The sequence below is a fragment of the Nerophis ophidion genome, linkage group LG15 (assembly GCF_033978795.1).
Source record: "Nerophis ophidion isolate RoL-2023_Sa linkage group LG15, RoL_Noph_v1.0, whole genome shotgun sequence".
NCBI lineage: Eukaryota > Metazoa > Chordata > Actinopteri > Syngnathiformes > Syngnathidae > Nerophis > Nerophis ophidion.
In genome coordinates, this window is record NC_084625.1 from 29039788 (window position 1) to 29052298 (window position 12511).

Consider the following 12511-nt stretch of genomic DNA (forward strand, 5'->3'; position numbering starts at 1 on the left):
TTCATATTTCAGTTGACAAAATATACTGTAATTTTTTTCGACTAAAATGTTGAGGAAATTCGTCAACTACAATTGGACTAAAACTAAATTAATTTAGATTACTAAAATCCATCCATTTTCGACCGCTTGTTCCCTTTGGGGTCGCAGGGGGTGCTGGTGCCTATCTCAGCTACAATCGGGTGGAAGGCGGCGTACACCCTGGATAAGTCGCCACCTTATCACAGGGCCAACACAGATAGACAGACCACATTCACACTCACATTCACACACTAGGGACCATTTAGTGTTGCCAATCAACCTATCCCCAGGTGCATGTCTTTGGAAGTGGGAGGAAGCCGGAGTACCCGGAGGGAACCCGCGCAGTCACGGGGAGAACATGCAAACTCCACACAGAAAGATCCCGAGCCTGGGATTGAACCCAGGACTACTCAGGACCTTCGTATTGTGAGGCAGACGCACTAACCCCTCTGCCACCATGAAGCCCGATTACTAAAATATGATTGAAATTAAAACACCTTTTTGTCAAAAGACTATAAAAAAAACAAAAAAAACAAATTTAAAACAGCTGTAAAAATTAACACTGCAGTACTGGAGCAAATGTTTTAATTATAGCAAGATTGTTTATTTACATAAACTGCAAAGTGGACCGGACATTACTAACACGGCTGTATGCTGACCACATGTGATACTAGGGTTGTACGGTATACCGGTATTAGTATAGTACCGCGATACTCATGAATCATCTTAGGTTTACGAGCAGACGAGCATGCTCGGCAGTGCACAATCACGGAGTACTTACAAACATACACAGTGGGTGGACAAAAAAGGGAGAACGGACGCATTTTAGCTTAAAGGGCTACTGAAACCCACTACTACCCACCACGCAGTCTGATAGTTTATATATCAATGATGAAATATTAACATTGCAACACATGTCAATACGGCCTTTTTAGTTTACTAAATTGCAATTTTAAATTTCCCGCGAGGTATCCTGTTGAAAACGTCGCGGAATGATGACGCTTATGATGATGCGTATTTGTGATGTTATTGGTTGGCGCGAACATTTTAGCCCAGCACCACACACGGCTAAAAGTCGTCTCTTTTCATCACATAATTACACAGTATTTTGGACACTGTGTTCCTGAATCTTTTGCAATTTGTTCAATTAATAATGGAGACTATAAAGAACAATGCTGTTGGTGGAAAGCGGTGGATTGCAGCTGCCTTTAGCACCGAAACACAGCCGGTGTTTCTTTGTTTGTTGTGAAGCTTTAGCGAACATGTTTCGCTACCACATGTCAACCAATTGGGATATTACCAGAGACTTGAGTGGATTATGCGACCTCCTTCTTCAGCTGTCAAAAAGGCAGCTGTGATCTTGGCTCCTCCATTGGCTTCTCTCAGAGACACTGGCGTTCACCGCAGCCCTCCGACTTTCAGCTATGACTTTATAATCTCACTAAATGTCTAATAACATCTGAATCGCTCCCACTGCCGCCGCCTGGAGCCGTCGCCTTTTCTTTTTTTTTCAGTGCTTCACGCTAGCTTTCCTCATCCACGAATCTTTCATCATTGCTCAAATTAATAGGGAAAGCGTCGCTTTCTCGGTCCGAATTGCTCTTTTAGCTGGTGTCTATGATTATAAACAATGTGAGGATGTGAGGAGTCCGACAACCCGTGACGTCACGCGCACATCGTCTGCTTCTTCCGGTAAAGGCAAGAATTTTTTATAAGCGACCAAAAGTTGCGAACATTATCGTGGATATTCTCTACTAAATCCTTACAGCAAAAATATGGCAATATCGCGAAATGATCAAGTATGACACATAGAATGGACCTGCTATCCCCGTTTAAAAAAGAAAATCTCATTTCAGTAGGCCTTTAAAAACTAACTATTAAGGTGAAGTTATAACACTGAAACGCCCTCAGGAAGAGGTGCTTAAGACATGGCTAACTAGCTAGCGGCTGAAGTCCATCCTCAGTCTGCAGTGTTTTAGCTACTTCTAAATCTCTAATCTTGGTCTCCATGGCGACAAATAAAGTATGTTTCTTACAAGTATCATCCCTGCAGGACGAGGAATAGCTAAACATGCTTCATTACGCACGTAGCTCACCGGCGTCAAAATGTAAAACAAACGCCATTGGTGGATCTACACCTAGCATCCACTGTAATGATACCAAGTATATTAGCGTATCTAGTCAATACTACTATGATTTTGATACGTGTTGGCATCACAACATCTTCCTTCGTTTTTTTTTTAATGTATATTACGTTTATAAACTCAGGAAATATGTCCCTGGACTGTTCAAAAATAAAGTAAAGCATCCAAACAAGAGAAACATAAGTGATTATAACATTTTAACAGAAGTTTAGATAGAACATGTTAAAAGAGAAAGTAAGCAGATATTAACAGTAAATGAACAACTACATTAATAATACATTTTCTACCACTTGTCCTTAATAATGTTGACAAAATAACAGAATAGAAAATAGGGACGACGTGGCGTAGTGGTAGAGTAACCGTGCGCAACCCGACGGTCCCTGGTTAGAATCCCACCTAGTACCAACCTCGTCACGTCCGTTGTGTCCTGAGCAAGACACTTCACCCTTGCTCCTGATGGGTGCTGGTTAGCGCCTTGCATGGCAGCTCCCTCCATCAGTGTGTGAATGTGTGTGTGAATGGGTGAATGTGGATGTAGTGTCAAAGCGCTTTGAGTACCTTGAAGGAAGAAAAGCGCTGTACAAGTACAACCCATTTATCATTTATCATTTAAAATGACACAATATGTTACTGCATATGTCAGCAGCTAAATTAGGAGCCTTTGTTTGCTTACTACTAAAAGACAAGTTGTCTTGTATGTTCATTATTTTATTTCAGGACTTAATTGCAATAACAAACATACGTTTAATGTACCCTAAGATTTTTTTGTTAAAATAAAGGCAATGATGCATATTTTTGTGGTGCCCTTTATTTAGAAAAGTATCGAAAAATATCGAAATATGTGTGGTACTGGTACCAAAATAGTGGTATCGAGACAACACAATGTGATACTACCGTAAATTATGGAAATATATGTACAGTTGGGTCATGGTGATCGTTGCTACCTTTCCGTTAAAAATAGACATTACTGAACCAAACTATCAGCAGGTCTCTGCGTTTTGCGGTCACGTTACTCGCTCGCGGCGCCAATATGTACAGAAACATACTTAAATATGATCAGGTTCTCAATAATATTGCAATTCTTGGGTAGGTTGTTAACATGTCAGTTCCTTGCAAAAGTACATTTATTGAAGGTGTGTTTAATCTTTATCTTACAATCATTTTAACAACAGGCCACTGTTGTACTGTACTGTGCATCATTAATCAAGTACTGCAATTAATCTACAATCAACAAGGCTGGTTTTATATCACAACAATAAGTTGCAATGGGACAATCACTATTGCTATCGTTTATTATTTAGTTGAATTAATACAGTGGTAAATCTCCTTTCAAGGGATTAATTTACAACATGTGGAGATGTTGGCAGAGTGGAGTCATTTTGTTTTGCTTCATTCTTCTCCCCAAGCTAATTTTTATTCCTCATTTAGAAGAAGGCTGAGTAGATAAGATCTCAAATGTATTGAACCCCATGGGTAAATAAGAGCGTGTGATGTTGGATGAGGACAGATGATGAATTTCCATTCCACCTCAATGAGGCTTTTATTTATTTTGTTCCTTTGGTGTACGAGCGAAGTTGGACGGCGTCTAATTTAGTGTAAAGAAGACACTGATGCACATCTACCTCACCTCTTCTTTCTCACAGACTGCATGCAAAAACTAAAACATTGGACTAAACTTAAGAAAACCTACTGCACAGACTCTTGCACACTGATACAAATCAGTTTTTCATTAAGGTCTAACTAGTGCTTCCAGTAAAAAAAAATATTTATACGTCAAAAAAAAAGCCTGCCATTTCATAGAATTCATTTAACTGCAAATAAAAAAAAAACATATATGGGGGGATATTTCATAGGGTATACGGCAGGATTTTTCTAATAAAAAGGTTCAAGTGATATTTCCTGTAATATTAATGAAAATGTCACTTCATAATGGAAAAAAAGGTCTGCATGAAACGCATCTTATCAATGGCCTGAGCCCTGGCCAAGTAGCCAAAGCTCCTTTCACATGGTTCCGTGTAAAAGGTACATAATTATCTAATTTCCAGGATTTTAAAACCATGGAAATGAAATTATGTATAATTTAGACAAGCGGTAGAAAATGTATGGATGGATGGATGTTTCTTTTTTTTAAAGTGCAATAGTAACATTCTAATTTATTATTATATCCATCCATTTACTACCGCGTGTCCCTTTCGAGGTAGCGGGGGGTGTTGGAGTCTATCTCAGCTGCATTCGGGCGGAAGGAGTTCTACACTCTGGACAAGTAGCCACCTCATTGCAGGGCCAACACAGATAGACAGACAACATTCTAATTTTAATTCATTTAAAATAGTCATTTCCTTAATTGCAGCATTACTGTGTCTAGCTGGTAACAACTTCCCGATGTTGGCACACTGCTTTCGTCAGATCCACTTGTCTTTGTCCCGCTACGAATTTTCAAGATTTGGACAAAAGATGGTTTTCAAACACTGGCTTCTGCTTGGCACTAGAGTATCGCTAGCCATTACTCCCGCTAGCCAAAAGCTAAAGCAGACTGTACTTCTTTACGAAGTAGAGCAAGAGGTAGAGTTGGAGTGAAGCTGGGCAACCCAAACTATTAGAATTGATTTTAAAAAATAGCTATGAGGCTGCACTTGGACGGAAGGCGAGGTACATCCTGGACAAGTCAGGTAGAACATGGATGGATGGATGGAAAGAAGATGCAACCAAGACATATACTAAACAACATGAGATTGCCTGTAGTCTTTTGTAGGTCACGTCAGCATGCTGATGCAGGCCCGCCCACATTTTGGAGCTCAAAATGTGCTGAAACTCGTCAGAAAACAATCCTAAAATCACTCCTGGGTTTATTTTAAGGGGGTATTTTATATGCAGAGATCAATTTGAGAGGCGGAACTATGAAATAAGTGCCAATGTTGTCACCATTAGAGGGGCGATTTGATGAATTATAAATGTTCAATTCAGTTTCAGTTTATTCCGAATGGGTTTAATTACAATGTAATGCATGACATATTCCCAGTTGTTTCATTTCAGCACATCCGAAAACAAGTAGGAAGGAGCATAACTTATTTGATCCTACCCCTTTCCATACCTTAGCAGTTGTATCCCATTTCTTTGATCTCTGTTAGTAACAGAGCAGTGACTAAATAAATAAATGAATAAATACATGATAAGTACAAATATCAAATTAATAATCAAATTTAAAATAAAAAAAAAGTTTAATATGTTTATCATAATTCTTCTGTGTACTTTGGGAACACTTGTATTGTGAACAGTCTCTTAAAGTGAAACATATTGCTGCTTTTGTTTCATTTCTTTGCTTAATCCATTCCATAATTTAATTCCACATACTGATATGCTAAAGGTTATAAGTGTTGTACATGCAAACAAATATTTGAAATTACATTTTCCTGTAGGATTATATTTCTGCTCTTTTATATGGAACAATTGTTGTTGCGGTCCCCTCCAAGGTTTCTCATTGTCATCCCATTAAGTTGAGTTTTTTCTTTCCCCGATGTGGGATCTGAGCCGTTGTTGCATTTGCAGCACTTGTGATTTAGGACTATGTAAGTAAACTTTGATTGATTGATTGATTGATTGATTGATTGATTGATTGATTGTACATTCTTGGGTAGCAGGTTATAGTTTGCTTTGTGTATAATTTTAGCTGTTTGCAAATGCACCAAATATTTCAATTTCAATATCTGTGATTCATTAAATAAAGGGTTTGTAAGTTCTCTTCATCCAACATTATGTATTATTCTAATTGATCTTCTTTGTAACATCATTAGTGAATGAAGCGCACAAGTGTAATTGTTTCCCCGTATTTCTGCACAATAATTCAGATATGAGTTATTATAGAAAATATAAAGTGATTTTTGGTCCAGAACATCCATCCATTTTCTACCACTTGTCCCTTTTGGGGTCGTGTATTGTTTTATTTATTATTGACGTGTTTCTTGCTACTTTGTTGTGCATTTTTACATAAGGTTTCCAGTTCATTCCATCATCTAGTATTACTCCCAAAAATGTGGTTACTTTTACCAATTCAATATCCATCAATCCATTTCCCACCGCTTGTCCATTTCGGAGTCGCGGGGGTGCTGGAGCTTTTCTCAGCTGCAATCGGGCGGTAGGCGGGGTTTTTCTTTCCCTTCTACTGTTATCAAAAATCATTATTTTAGCTTTACTGAGATTCAATAATACGGTATTCCTTCAATTGCCGCAGGGCATATAGTATGCGTCTGCCTTGAATTACTGCCGGGTCAAACTCGCTTCACAATAAAATAAGCGCATGCTTAGTATTACCGCCTGGTCAGACTCGTGACGTCACGAGTAACACTTCCCTTGTCATCATTTTCAAAATGGAGGAGGCTGATTTCAATACCGGTGTTTTGAAATCGCATAAAGGGAAGAAGATTGAGAGCTATTCAGTAGAATGTAAGGTCCAAGCTTACATCACACTCAAATATTAGAAGAGGTTTTAAAATAATTAGCGCATGCTTACTTTTACCGCATGCCTTTGGAAAGCGCAGGAATGAGAAGAGGTTTTAAATTAATTAGCGCCTCGGCGGCAATTTAAAGGAAATACGGTATACTGTTTTTGTCAAACCAACTGTTTTTAATTAGTTAATTACTTCTGTTATTATTTGTATTAGCTTCTGTGTTCTCTCATGAACAAAACACAGTCTTGTTATCTGCAAATAATACTAATGTAAAATATAATGTAAAAATGTTATATTTTGACAATGTTAAATTTGGCAGGAAATGGTCACAGGCACTTCAGCTTGCTCATAGAAACAATGCAATGTGTTATTCTTATAGCCAGAACCGTGTGTTTATTTCCGTACCTGAATGTTTCGGCTACAACTTTGGCCACAACTGTGTGGCCACAGGTACGGAAAATAAACAGCTAGATCTGGCTTTGAGAATATCACATTGCATAATTATTTGAAGACCTAATGAACCTAAGTGGACTTTTGCTTACAGGAAGTGGGTCTTTGTGTTGTAAGTTTGTCTTGCCCTCATTTTTGTGTTTGCACCGTTATAGTTAATGTTCTTTCCAGTGAGATTCAAGATTGCCAAGATAAATTAAACTATCAACTTCCCAGGCCACAATTACACTTGAATATATAGTTCAAATTCCCCTCTAATGATGACAACATAGGCGCCTATTTCAGAGTTCCATACAATCCATCCATCCATCTTCTTCCGCTTATCTGAGGTCGGGTCGCGGGGGCAGCAGCCTAAGCAGGGAAGCGCAAACTTCCCTCTCCCCAGCCACTTCGTCCAGCTCCTCCCGGGGGATCCCGAGGTGTTCCCAGGCCAGCCGGGAGAGATAGTCTTCCCAACGTGTCCTGGGTCTTCCCCGTGGCCTCCTACCAGTCGGACGTGATCGAAACACCTCCCTAGGTAAGCGCTCGGGTGGTATCCTTACCAGATGCCCAAACCACTTCATTTGGCTCCTCTCGATGTGGAGGAGCAGCGGCTTTACTTTGAGCTCCTCCCGGATGACAGAGCTTCTCACCCTATCTCTAAAGGAGAGCCCCGCCAGCCGGCAGAGGAAACTTATTTCTTGTACCCGTGATCTTGTCCTTTTTGTCATGACCCAAAGCTCATGACCAAAGTTGAGGGTGGGAACGTAGATCGACCGGTAAATTGAGAGTTTTGCCTTCCGGTTCAGCTCCTTCTTCACCACAATGGATCGATACAGCGTCCGCACTACTGAAGACGCTGCACCGATCCGCCTGTCGATCTCACGATCCACTCTTCCCTCACTCGTGAACAAGACTCTGAGGTACTAGAACTCCTCCACTTAGGGCAAGATCTCCTCCCCAACCCGGAGATGGCACTCCATCCTTTTCCAGGCGAGAACCATGGCCTCAGACCTGGAGGTGCTGATTCCCATTCCTGTCGCTTCACACTCGGCTGCAAACCGATCCAGTGGGAGCTGAAGAAGTTCCATACCTAAAAATTTAAATCAAAAAAAGGAAAATTTCCTTAAAAATAAACACATTGGTGATTTTGGGCTTATTTTCTACAAAGTTTTAGCACATTTCGGAATGCCGACCTTCAAGCTCCAAAATGTGGGCGTGCTTGCATCAGCATGCTGACGTCATCTACAGAAGACTGGTTTCAATTTACTATTATGTAGTATGTGTCTTGGTTGTGTTTTCATCCAAAATCATGGTATTTTAGGGCAAAATTTGAAGAAATTAGCAAAATACCCTCAAAGGTGAAGTGAATTATATTTAGGCGCAGTTGGGAGAGTGGCCGTGCCAGCAACCTAAGGGTTCCTGGTTCAATCCCCACCTTCTACCAACCTCGTCACGCCTGTTGTGTCCTTGAGCAAGACACTTCACCCTTGCTCCTAATTCGTGGTTAGGGCCTTGCATTGCAGCTCCCGCCATCAGTGTGTGAATGTGTGTGTGAATGGGTCAATGTGGAAATAGTGTCAAAGCGCTTTGAGTACTTTGAAGGTAGAAAAGCGCTATACAAGTGCAACCCATTTTACCATTTATATAGCACTTTTCTGTAGTGAATCAAAGCGTTGTACCTAGTGAAAGCCATTATCCAAGTTACATTTAAACCAGTGTGGGTGGCACTAGGCGCAGGTGGGTAAAGTATTTTGCCCAAGGACACAACTGAAGAAGTGACAAGGATGGTGGAAACGGGGATCGAACCTGGAACCCTCAAGTTGCTGCCACGGCCACTTTATCAACTAAGCCACGCAGGGAGAAATACTGATTTAGAACATGCAGAAATAATATTCTGTGGATTGCGTGTTGTAGAAGTTGTTGCCACGTTTTGCTGCTGTGGACTTGCAATCAAACCCAGAAAACAGCCTATGCAAGTAAAAATTTAGATGTATTAAAGTGTTTGCATGCACAGATCCAAGCATATTACTTTGTTACATCACAATGCGCCACCAGGTGGAAGCAGCCAGGTGTGCCAAGGCAGTCTCCCAAGCCCAGCAAGGCCGCTGGATGAAGTGGGAGGGCGTGGACAGGAGAAAAAATCACATGGAAGGAAATATGGAGCATTGAGTCTAATAGACTATATTTCATCATTAGAGCCACAGATGATATCCTGCCCTCTCCAATCAACCTACATCTCTGGTATGGAGAGGACCCAGTCTGTCTCCAGTGTGCAGCCCCAGCAACCCTCAAACCCATCTTGGTGGGTTGCAAGACCAGTCTGAGTCAAAGGAGATACACGTAGCGCCACAACCAGGTACTGAAGTGCTCGGCTGCCGAACTTGAGAAAAAGAGCATAATCATCAATGTCATGCGGTCTAAATTCCCAGGCTACCTTCCCACGCAAAACAACTTTCATCCGGGAAGGAGAGAAACGGCGGACAAAGCCCTCACCTCCAGACTCAGGCCCACTGAACGCAGCCCAGGATTGGGAAATGTGGGTAGATCTCAGCCAGAGGCTTACTTTCCCCACCCGAATTTGCAGTGACCAACCTGCACCCAGATCTGGTCTTATGGTCCATGTCCTGCCATCGTTTCTTTATCGTTGAGCTAACGATCCCATGGGAGGACGCCGTCAATGAAGCATTCGAACGGAAGAGGCTGCAATATGCCAACTTAGCAGCTGAAGCAAAGGCACAGGGCTGGAACAAGAAAGGTGTAGCCAGTGGTGGGCTGTAGAGGCTTAGTAGCCAGTTCAACCACAAGGCTCCTGAAGGAAGTAGGGATCAGACGACAGGCCCAACGGAAGGGGCGAAATGCCGTAGTGGGTAGAGCGGACGGCCAGAAACCCGAGGGTTGCAGGTTCGATTCCCACCTATTGACATCCAAAAAATGGCTGCCGTTGTGTCTTTAGGCAGGACACTTCACCCTTTGCCCCCGGTGCCGCTCACACTGGTGAATGAATGATAGGTGGTGGTCGGAGGGGCCGTAGGCGCAAACTGGCAGCCAAGCTTCCGTCAGTCTACCCCAGGGCAGTTGTGGATACAGATAGCTTACCACCACCAGGTGTGAATGAATGTTGAGTCACACTTCTCTGTGAGCGCTTTGAGTGTATAGAAAAGCGCGATAAAAATCAAAGTTATTACTGGCTATGGCTGAAACGTAGTTATGCACCACATGCCAAATAACCATGTGGTGCCACAATGTGATACACACCCAGGTCTGATCATCCTGTAGTGGGCCAACCTCGGCAGAGGGTGTCTTGTGATAAATGGCTGAAACACTCAATGACGTCGGGGAACACAACTGAAGATATGTCATACTGGTGGCACAACGTGCTTACAGCCAAATTCCACCCCACCCAAGAGAATATCTCCAAACCCGTTCAATTGTTGTGCTGATTATTTAGGGATCTTTAACAACTAGTCCGATTAAGAATTCCTTCTTCTTGGAATTCGAATCATATTAAAAGTTGTCATGTGATTGAGCTCAGCCCGGTCTGACCAATCGCAAGTTGGTAGGAAGTGATTCATTCTTGTGTTCCGAGCAAACTGCAGAGATATTGTCAGCCTGATATTGCTGTATCTGTTCGAGAACTGAACACAAGTGCAGGAAGAATGTAAAGAAGAAAATACTGCAGTGGGCAAAACTGACTCCGGTTGACTATATAGTCGCTACAATGACATGTTGAACTTTAGAAGAGGTGGGTGACTGATTATCCCTACGCAAAATATTTGCTTAACTTATAACACAATGTGTTTATATAGTAGCCTGCTTACATGAGCTGGGTTCAAGTTTCATGTCCCAAGGCAATCAAACATATGTTTTTGGTCAAGTGTCCCTGATAACATCAATCAGTCTGAAAGGTAAAATTTGGCAGTTTTTTGTGAACTGTTACCCAGCATCACCTCTGTATCTCAATAAAGTATCCACAGCCTGTAGAAATGTGCCTACAACATCAATTGAGTTGCCATCAACGTCAACGTCAGTCTTAATACATCTTAACTTTGCAGTGAAAAAGTACTTAAGCAGGTTTTTTTTTGCGTACACAAGCTTGTTACGTGAGAACCCAAGACTTTGCAGTTCCTGCTTGAACCAGACATACCAGTGGCATGCGTAATGAAGCTATGACAAAATTATAGTAGTTAATAGGAGGGGAAATGGGTTCCAGTTCTGTTAATTACGGCATATGGAGTCTGGCGATGGAAATGGGGCGTTGCCAGTACAGTTACTTATCCACCGATTACTCAAAAATTAATTGGTATTGTGGAAAATGCTTGACAGATTCGGTTATGGTAGCAAAACATACATAAGTGGGACTTAGTGAAATATTGGTCATCTCAACGCTATGGGTCTTTTAAATAGAGTGCCACAAAGTTTGAAATTTACAGTATTTCAACTCAAAAAGGGTTGATTGAGCGAACAGAAAATATGAAACAGGCCTTGACTGTGGATTTTTGAGAGTGATTAGTGACGTGTGAATGTCAGGTTCCCTCAAGCTAGCACACACAGATCGACCAGGACAGGCCAGGGATGAGCACACCCCATCTGATCTGTGGCCCGTTCATTCATTAGACCCATGCTCTCCCCTATTGATTTCAGCTTAAGTAATGAGAAAGCTTATCCAAAAATCTTTAGCATTTGGGCTCCAACTTAAGGGAATCGATGGGGCCATTTCCCGTTTTGAGCGGCACATACGAGGGGGGTTTATATACGGCGAACGGGACAAATCCCGAAGCTGATAAATCAATGGGCCTTGTTGTCGATGGACAGGCACACTTGCGCACACACACATGGGCGCGCCTGCCTGATAAATGGTATTTTTGAGGCAATTAAAGTGAGCTGTAAACATATGAAGGCCAATCAATTGGTCAGAGGGGTCTATTATCAAGGATTTAACACTGATTTAGAAGGGGGCTTAAAGAAGGTCAGGCTTTAAGTGGGGCACGGTCACTTATGCAGATCAGCAGGAGGCCACACCTGCATGGATCAAACACAACTTTGGTTTGTGAGTACAAACAGAACATACAGTATAAAGCACAAACTGAAAGACACTCATACACATCTATTTAACATATTTAGAATCCCTGCAATCAAACAGATAATAAAGAGTACAAAGAGTTTAAAATAACCCGCAGGACATAATGTAAAATGCTGGACAACAGCCCCTGACAAAGATAAGACAAATGGAAAAAAATAACAATCACTATTAGAGAAAAAATTGACATATCCAGTGAAGATGTGTCAATTTTATGTCAATGATTGGGCTTTACGGTGGCAGAGGGGTTAGTGCGTCTGCCTCACAATACAAAGGTCCTGAGTAGTCTGGGGTTCAACCCCGGCCGGGCTCGGGATCTTTCTGTTTGGAGTCCAAAGACATGCGCCTGGGGATTGGTTGATTGACAACACTAAATTGGCAATAGTGTGTGAATG